Below are 10059 nucleotides of genomic sequence, written 5' to 3' on the forward strand. Positions count from 1 at the left end.
AATTTATAATAATTCACAGTAGAGTATTAAAAGCAAATCTGAATACCTCTGTGATCTCTCAAAAATGAGGAGCATCCAATGACAATATTTCAATATCTTTGAAACAACAGAAGTTAATATTTCACAGCAAATAAACATTTTCACAATGAACTTCTCAATTATTTAAACACTTTCAACAAGCAATGTCCCTGAAAGCCACTCATCTGTATCTGTTTTATTTATTAACTTACTGCATCTTTAATATCTTTTTTATTATGCAAATGTTTGTCAGAACAGTATATCATCCACAGTTACACAGCAAATGAATACAGCAAGAATACATCAGATATTTGACATATATGTATAGTTATTTCATGATCATATTACTTTTGCCAGCAACTTACTTAAATGTTGATTGCATGTGCTGTTAAAAAAAACTGTGCTAATTTTAAAGTGGTCAATCATACTTGTTAGTGGACAACACCATTGAAAAGACAACCCCCCCCTTCTGTCAAGAAGGAATAAAAATTTTTTAATAATATTTGCCGGCAATCCATTGTCATTAACACGAGTGCCCTTGCGCATGAATACTAGCTTATTTGTGAACAAACTTTTCTGTGCTATTACTGTGAAGGACCTGAGTGTGAATAACTATAACATTTCTTTACTTAAATATTGTTGTAACAGTTTAGTCCAGGAAGTTGTAGAGTCAAATCAAATGCCTGAAGAATGATGTACTTTTGATGGGGACAGCTGTCAGCCAGTAGAAACGCAGACAGCAGCCAAACATTACGGGAGTCAAGTGGAGGTTGGAACTTTTCGAGTGAAAAGATCAAGAGAGCGATGCTTGGGCACTTTTACGCAAGTTTTAACTTTTATATCTCTACCACGTGGCACAAATAAAAACAACCCATGTAAGTGTGAAAGAAATCCAATGAAATTATAGAAATTAGGATCTGAAATGGACTTGCCATTTATTTCACAAAAAGTGAAAAATACACGTTGAAAGTGTCCGATACATCATGCGTAAAGTTTGGATATTGATGGCGGCAATTTCACAGCGTAGCACATCCAGTATTGTGATGGATTTGTTTCACAGACCTTGCTCTTCAAGTGCCCCGCAGGAAAAATGTTGGATCTGGTGAATGTGGTAGCCATAAATGTTTGATCACAGTTCATTCCTCAGTGAAGACATCATGGACTTGTTCCTGGGATACTTAGACATTTGTCATGTTGCCCCATCTTGCTGGAAAAAGCAGTATTGTCTTTCATATTTGGTGAGTTTAGCACAAAATGTATCAAAAATATCCAAACATGCAACCATGTTCATCAGGGTAGTGTCAAACATCGGTCCAATGATGTATATTCCCGTTACACAACATCAAATGCCAATTTTTTCATTGTGGAGTAGTTGCCAACACACAATGTTGGGGTTCTCCATCAGCCAGAAACTCATGGTCTTTGAATTAACATGACCGGAAAAACCATCAATGTTATTCAAAAGCCATGTGCAGTACCTACATGTTTCTGTCATCCTCCAGTAAATCTGCACAACTAACACAATATGGCTTCAAATTACAACTTTTTCAATATCTGCTACCAACTATACTATTTACATGCCCCTGTTGGGCTTCTTTGGCTTCTGAATAATTCTTTAGCAAATGTCTGCAGTAACTTCTGGTGTGTGAGTGCAAGGAATCCTTTGTTATCTTACATTTTGCACAGGGTAGCTGCAACAATTTTTATACACAGACTGTATTGCTCTTTTTGCTCATAGTCCTCTATCCAGATTCTTGACCCTGAAGATTTCACGAAGTTTCTTTAACTTAATCTCTTTTCACATATGCTTCAACAATTTCAATACTTCCTTCTATTGAGAAAGTCAATTTTGCATACCACAAAGAGAAATGTCTAACTTCTCTGAGGAACAATGTTGAAATGTTGACAGAAGAATGCTAACAATCTATTATTGCATAAAACTGTCCACTGTTGTAGCTGTTTATTTCGTCAAAATATTGCATTTGTATTCAAAGGGGAGGCGGACTATGTTTAACTGCACCACCCTGTGTTTTATTAACTTTCTTAACTTAATTAGGTTATTTAACTATAGGATCACAGCTACAGGTTATTATTTGCAGCAAATTAGCCTTGGGGCATGAAAGACATGTGGCTCGACCCTATGACCGCGTCATTATCAAGTTTCGCTAAATATTTATTAAATATAAAAACAAAGATGAGGTGACTTACCGAACAAAAGCGCTGGCAGGTCGATAGACACACAAACAAACACAAACATACACACAAAATTCAAGCTTTCGCAACAAACTGTTGCCTCATCAGGAAAGAGGGAAGGAGAGGGGAAGACGAAAGGAAGTGGGTTTTAAAGGAGAGGGTAAGGAGTCATTCCAATCCCGGGAGCGGAAAGACTTACCTTAGGGGGAAAAAAGGACAGGTATACACTCGCACACACGCACATATCCATTCACACATACAGACACAAGCAGACATATTTAAATATGTCTGCTTTAAATATGTCTGCTTGTGTCTGTATGTGTGGATGGATATGTGCGTGTGTGCGAGTGTATACCTGTCCTTTTTTCCCCCTAAGGTAAGTCTTTCCGCTCCCGGGATTGGAATGACTCCTTACCCTCTCCTTTAAAACCCACTTCCTTTCGTCTTCCCCTCTCCTTCCCTCTTTCCTGATGAGGCAACAGTTTGTTGCGAAAGCTTGAATTTTGTGTGTATGTTTGTGTTTGTTTGTGTGTCTATCGACCTGCCAGCGCTTTTGTTCGGTAAGTCACCTCATCTTTGTTTTTATATATAATTTTTCCCACGTGGAATGTTTCCTTCCATTATATTGATATCATTAATTTGAATTCAACAATTACGTTTGTTATTGTCACTGTTGCATTTCGAAATCTTTTCTGTCGTCTTATTTTCCTCTTTCTGTTTTTGCCAGTAGTTTCACTTTGTATTCACCTTCTCCTTTTTACCGTAATCTGCTATACTATTTTATCCCGCCTATATATATACTCAATAATACGTAACCCACTTCCAAACCATAACCAAAAAAATTTTTTTGCCGCTTTCAGCAATACCGCCGCTATAATATCCACCGTTTCTAGTTCACGAACAGCTCCTTTCACCTTTTAAACAACCATTTCGACCAGTTCTAATAACTTTCGCTTTATTTCCATTTCCGTTTTTCCCACACCACTGATCATTTTTAGCCGCTTCCCACAGGTTTTAACGCGGTTATTTCTTCGTCAGACAATTGTTAGCCTCATTTTCATAATCTGCCACCACAATACCACTCCTTTTAATATACTACACGCAGTTTTTTCGAAATTTTCCCGAATTTCTCCGTCCTTTAACGTGTTTTGGCGGCAACACAACCACCTAACCTTTATGCACATCGTTGTCTACCAACCCAAGTCCAACATAGCCCAGCTGTAACCAACACCTATTCGCCTTTTTTCATTCCAGATCTCCAGTTTCTTTCCGGTTCACCTTTATCTCTCCCCATATATTTTTATTTTCATTTTCATTTCACCTCATGTTACACTTTCCACCGGTCTTTAAATATGTCTGCTTGTGTCTGTATGTGTGGATGGATATGTGCGTGTGTGCGAGTGTATACCTGTCCTTTTTTCCCCCTAAGGTAAGTCTTTCCGCTCCCGGGATTGGAATGACTCCTTACCCTCTCCTTTAAAACCCACTTCCTTTCGTCTTCCCCTCTCCTTCCCTCTTTCCTGATGAGGCAACAGTTTGTTGCGAAAGCTTGAATTTTGTGTGTATGTTTGTGTTTGTTTGTGTGTCTATCGACCTGCCAGCGCTTTTGTTCGGTAAGTCACCACATCTTTGTTTTTATATATAATTTTTCCCACGTGGAATGTTTCCTTCCATTATATAAATATTTATTAACTTTTACAGTACCAGGTGGGAGGGCGGGGGGGGGGGGGGGGGTTACTATATGCCCAGTCTTAGACACATCTGTGGCTGAAAACATACCTTCACTCTCTTACTGAGATACAAGTATTAGACAGTTTAGAAGAATCTACATATTCTGAAATTGAATTTCCTGATAGTGATGGAGTTGTGAGTAAACTGGAGAGGAAATGCTTTGTGTGCACGGATGTTGAGAGTGATGGTGTACAAACAGACTCTGAAGATAAACTCTGGGCATCTGCAGCAGATAATGACACATGGTGACATCAGTGAGACGTATTTTACAACCACTGGAAAAGTATGGTCCACCACCTCAATAAGGTTTGTTTATACTACAACTATTAGTAGAACTAGATTCTCTGAGCTTACTAAAATAGTAAGATTTCATAAAAGAGAGAAGCGAAATGAGTGCAGGGAAAATGACAAGTTCTCTGCAATACGAGAAGTGTTTCATAAAATGAATGAATTACTGCCAAGATATTTTTCAGCTGGGAGGCACACTGTTATTTGTGCAATGTTGTCATTGTTGAACGGTAGGTGTCCCTTCGAGGTCCTCATGAAGGAAAAATCTGGATTATATTCCAGTAAGTTAGCCACCAGTGATTCTAGTACTTGTAATATGCCAGTCAAAATTGTTTCTTACATGCCTTCTGTTGCTGTCGACTCAACATATGACACTGCAACTGGTTCATCTACTGACACTATGAAGAAACCAGTCATAAATTTATATTATATTGAGACAAAATGTGCCACTAACACAATAGACTTAATAGCGAGGAAATTCTCAACTAAAAGGACTACAAGAAGGTGGCTGCTACCTATTTTCTGTACTCTTGCAGACCTAATGGCATTAAATGGTTATACATTGTTTCTGCTCAACTTCCCTGCCTGGAACAAGACAAAATCTAATGAGCATCAGCTTTTTCTTCAATAACCAGGACTACAACTCACAAAACCATACAATGACCAAAGGGCTATGAATATTAGAGAACTCCAGAAGTGTGGGAGTCCAGCCATGAGAGGTATTCTTAGACAGAATATCAAGCAGAAGTTTGCTGCGAAGGAAGCTGGAGGAGGAAGGGAAAGATGTCATTTGTGTTGTGAAAGCTAGTCAAAAGCAATGAAGTACAATAAAGTGAACAAAACAACAACGATCTGCAACAAATATAAAAGCACATGCAGTAAACACAGCATGTTCCAAGTGTGAAGATATTTCTGAACAAAGTGATGACTAAGTGTTCCAGAAACTATGCAATGTAAACTGCTATGTAATAACTGTAATTTTTTTGAATTATAATGAAGTATTCTTCAATAACTCTGTAATGTCTTACTACCAATATAAAGAGATACTGCTCAAAAAAATAAGACTAAACTTAAAATGATGAAAAGTGAAAAATACTAAATGTGTTTTTGTAGAGAGTGCTAAAGAAATTTAGTTTCTGTACCTTTATTTTTTAAATACAGGGAGCGAAAGGCTATTTACAATTTGTACAGAAACCAGATGGCAGTTATAAAGAGTCGAGGGGCATGAAAGGGAAGCAGTGGTTGGGAAAGGAGTGAGACAGGGTTGTAGCCTCTCCCCGATGTTATTCAATCTGTATATTGAGCAAGCAGTAAAGGAAACAAAAGAAAAATTCAGAGTAGGTATTAAAATTCATGGAGAAGAAATAAAAACTCTGAGGTTCGCCGATGACATTGTAATTCTGTCAGAGACAGCAAAGGACTTGGAAGAACAGTTGAACGGAATGGACAGTGTCTTGAAAGGAGGATATAAGATGAACATCAACAAAAGCAAAACGAGGATTATGGAATGTAGTCAAATTAAATCGGGTGATGCTGAGGGAATTAGATTAGGAAATGAGACACTTAAAGTAGTAAAGGAGTTTTGCTATTTAGGGAGTAAAATAACTGATGATGGTCGAAGTAGAGAGGATATGAAATGTAGACTGGCAATGGCAAGGAAATCGTTTCTGAAAAAGAGAAATTTGTTAACATCGAGTACAGATTTAAGTGTCAGGAAGTCGTTTCTGAAAGTATTTGTATGGAGTGTAGCCATGTATGGAAGTGAAACATGGATGATAACTAGTTTGGACAAGAAGAGAATAGAAGCTTTCGAAATGTGGTGCTACAGAAGAATGCTGAAGATAAGGTGGGTAGATCACGTAACTAATGAGGAGGTATTGAACAGGATTGGGGAGAAGAGAAGTTTGTGGCACAACTTGACTAGAAGAAGGGATCGGTTGGTAGGACATGTTTTGAGGCACCAAGGGATCACCAATTTAGTATTGGAGGGCAGCGTGGAGGGTAAAAATTGTAGAGGGAGACCAAGAGATGAATACACTAAGCAGATTCAGAAGGATGTAGGTTGCAGTAGGTACTGGGAGATGAAGAAGCTTGCACAGGATAGAGTAGCATGGAGAGCTGCATCAAACCAGTCTCAGGACTGAAGACCACCACACACACACCTTTATTAAACATCAGTAGCTCTTTATGCAATATTTTGTTAATTATGTCAATAACAATTACAAAAATTTGAATCATAATTTTTTTGTGGTGGGCACATTATAAAAAAATATGTTGGTACTGTAAGGGTTATTGTCTTTGACAGTGATGTACACCTCTTTGTTTCAGATGTTATCTTTGTCCTTTTGTGTAGGCTTTCTGACAAGTGTGGAATAATGGAGAAAAATAGTGTTTGTGATGTGGCACAAAGCAGACATTGTAGTTGGAACTGAAAGCTCAAAGAAGCAAATGCACGTTATATTCTGACAGTTTGAAGGGTTAAAATATAAATATTCAAAATGCAGACATTTATTTATTTCATAATCAGTAATTCATTGGACTTTCAGTATCCTAGCGTCAGTGGATATTCTTTGTACAAACCGGAGATGCAGACATCGTACTTCTATAAGACAAAAATAAACTTAAGTAAGAAGTTAAATTTTAATGAAGTAGTGGTGGTGGTGGTTAGCGTTTAACGTCCCGTCGACGACGAGGTCATTAGAGACGGAGCGCAAGCTCGGGTTAGGGAAGGATTGGGAAGGAAATCGGCCGTGCCCTTTCAAAGGAACCATCCCGGCATTTGCCTGAAACGATTTAGGGAAATCACGGAAAACCTAAATCAGGATGGCCGGAGACGGGATTGAACCGTCGTCCTCCCGAATGCGAGTCCAGTGTGCTTTTTAATGAAGTGACTATACCCTTCAATGTATTACCATTCAGAAGAATGGCAAGCACCCATTCTATAGGCAATTCATTGTTTTGTTTTAGGACGCAAAAACAACTAGGGTCATATGAGCCCAAGTCAGCACCATAAAACGCGAAAGACAATAAGAGTTAAAAACAACTTACACATTAAGCCCAATCGATGAAAGACTGCTAAAAACTGGGACTTGGAGAAAGATCCATAAAATACGCCACAGAGCAAAGGAGGTCCCAAATCACACATTAAATGTCCTTTGCCATATTGCTACAAGTGTTAAAAAGTAAAATGCGGTTGACAATCCACGCATTGTTCACTAAAATGGCCCATAACTCAAGACGACAAACATAAATGAGACCATAAGTGGTTTAAAAAAGGGCATTCTGTCAGGGAATGGCGAACCATTAAAGGTTGAGGACAATGAGCATAAAGCAGCGGGGGCTCAAAAGACAGTGCCCAATACGCAACCTTGCTAAAATGACCTCCTCAGAATGAGAGGTGGTCGTCCAAGCCGCTAGGAGAGGCTTAATTTCCTAGAGCTTGTTCCCGTGAAGGGAGAACCAGTGGTGATGCCAAAGTGACACCATCTGCTGACAGACGGCAACAGAGAGATCACTGGAGGGATTGGAAGAACTAGCAGGCTGAGGTACGAGGACTGTAGGCTTGGCAGCAGCATCAGCGGTCTTGTTTCCTGTCGGACCGATGTGACCAGAAACTCACATAAACGTCACAGTGGCTCCATCAAGAGTGAGCAAGTGACAGCTTTCCCCTGGGCCCATTACACTAAGGGATGGATGGTGTACAGCACACAGAGGCTTTGTAGAACACTGAGAGAGTCAGAGCAGACGACACAATTGAAAAGCCTGTGTCCCCAGAGGCACTGCATGGCCTGATACCGGGGGAAAGGCTCTGCTGTATATACTGAGTATTGTTCTGGAAGCTGATACCAAAAATCGTCAGTGCCAATGATGGAGGTACACCCAACACCACAGTCAGTCGAGAGCCATCAGTGTACACAAAGGTACTATTGCGAAGTTCCATGCAAAGGTCATGAAACTTTCGGCGACAGAATGGGGCTGGAGTGTGTCCTTAAGAAGCAAATGGAGGCCAAGGTGAACACGGGCCACCTCATGAAGCCAAGGTTGTGAAGAGTTCACACCACTGGGAAAATGGAAGGTAGTGTAAAGTTAAAGCTGCCAGAGCAAGAGCCAAAAGCAAACTCCAGGAGGCAACAGACAAGAGTGATGTACCCCGTACTGGCAATCAAAGGAGTCATCGAAGGAAAAGGTATACGATGTGTGGCTAGGCAAGGCAGACAAAGGGCATGTGTATCTGCAGAGGAGAAAGTCATGGTGCTATGACAGCAGTAGTTCAGCAGCTTCTGCATACAAACTCTCAACTGTGCTAGTGTAAAAGGCGCCAGTGGCCAAACGGATGCCAAGATGGTGGATAGTATTGAGACAGCATAAGAGGGTCAGCTGTGCAGATGCGGAAATGAAATACCCATAGTCTAGTTTCGAACAGACAAGGGACCAATACAAATGGAGAAGGTAGTTCGATGTGCTCCCCACGAAGTACTACTGAGGACATTGAGGGACCGCGTACAGCAGGTTGCCTGGTAAGACACCTGAGAGGACCAAGAAAGTTTTCTATCGAGCATGAGCCCCAGCAGTTTCGTAGTTTCAATGAACGGAAGAGCAACAGGCCCAAGATGTAAAGACTAGAATAAACATAATATGCCCCCAGAAATTCATAACAAACAGTTTTTTCAGAGGAAAAACGAAAACCAATATCAATGCTCCAAGAGTAAACACGATTGAGACATTGCTGAAGACGCCGCTCAATGACACAGGTCCATGGAGAATTGCAATACATGACAAAATTGTCAACGAAAAGGGAGCCAGAGATGCCCGGCGGAAGACAGGCCATTATAGAGTTTATGGCAATAGCAATGGGGACAACACTCAGGATGGAACCCTGAGGCACACTGTTTTCCTGGCTAAAGGTGTCTGACAAGGCAGAACCCACACGTGCCTTGAAAACTCAGTCTTTTATAAAAATTCCCGAAGGAAATGGTAGGCGGCCACAAAAGTCCCACATGTAGAGAGAACGAAGGATAATAGTCCTCCAGCCGGTGTTGTAGGCTTTCTCCAATACCCAGTCTGGGATTTCTGCAGAAAACCATTCATGATATGGGTGGACAAAGTGACGAGATGGTCAACTGCAGTACGACTTGCTCGAAATTCGCACTATGCAGTGGTTAGTAAATTGCGAGACTCGAGTCATCAAACCCGCTGGGCATGAATCATACGTTCCATCACCTTGTAAACACAGCTGGTGAGAGAAATGGGGAGGTAGCTAGAAAGAAGGTGTTTGTCCTTATCAGGCTTACGTATGGGTATGGCAGTGGCTTCACGCCAGCGGTGCATCTCCCCAGATGCGGTTTTACATATGACACAGAAAGTGCTTGCCCACAAGAGAAAGATGCTGCAATATTTGAATGTGAACATTGTCTGGCTCTGAGGCAGAGGATTGGGATGAAGTGAGAACATGTTCTAGTTCCCTTGTAGTAAAGGCGGCATTGTAGAACTCACGAGTCTGAGATGAGAAGGGTATCGTGCAAGCCTCCTCCACTTGTTTCCGGTGGAGGAAGGCAGGGTGACAGCAGGAGCAGCTTCAAATCTTCGCAAAAAGTAGTCCAAGGTGTTGGAGATTGCAGTAGGGTCCATTATGACATCATGGTCAGGTCGGAAATTGGGGAATGGACCTAGGTCCCAGAGAGCTGTTGGAGGCTGACCCACAACAGAAGAGGGAGTGGAACTAGTAAACGAATTACAGCTAGCTTTTTTGTTATTCCGAACAACGCGACAACACTGCGCACGCAACTGTTTATAACAAATGCCGTTTGCCACTGCAGGACAATGGTTAAG

Source organism: Schistocerca serialis, chromosome 1 (genome assembly GCF_023864345.2).
Source record: "Schistocerca serialis cubense isolate TAMUIC-IGC-003099 chromosome 1, iqSchSeri2.2, whole genome shotgun sequence".
Classification (NCBI taxonomy): Eukaryota; Metazoa; Arthropoda; class Insecta; order Orthoptera; family Acrididae; genus Schistocerca; species Schistocerca serialis.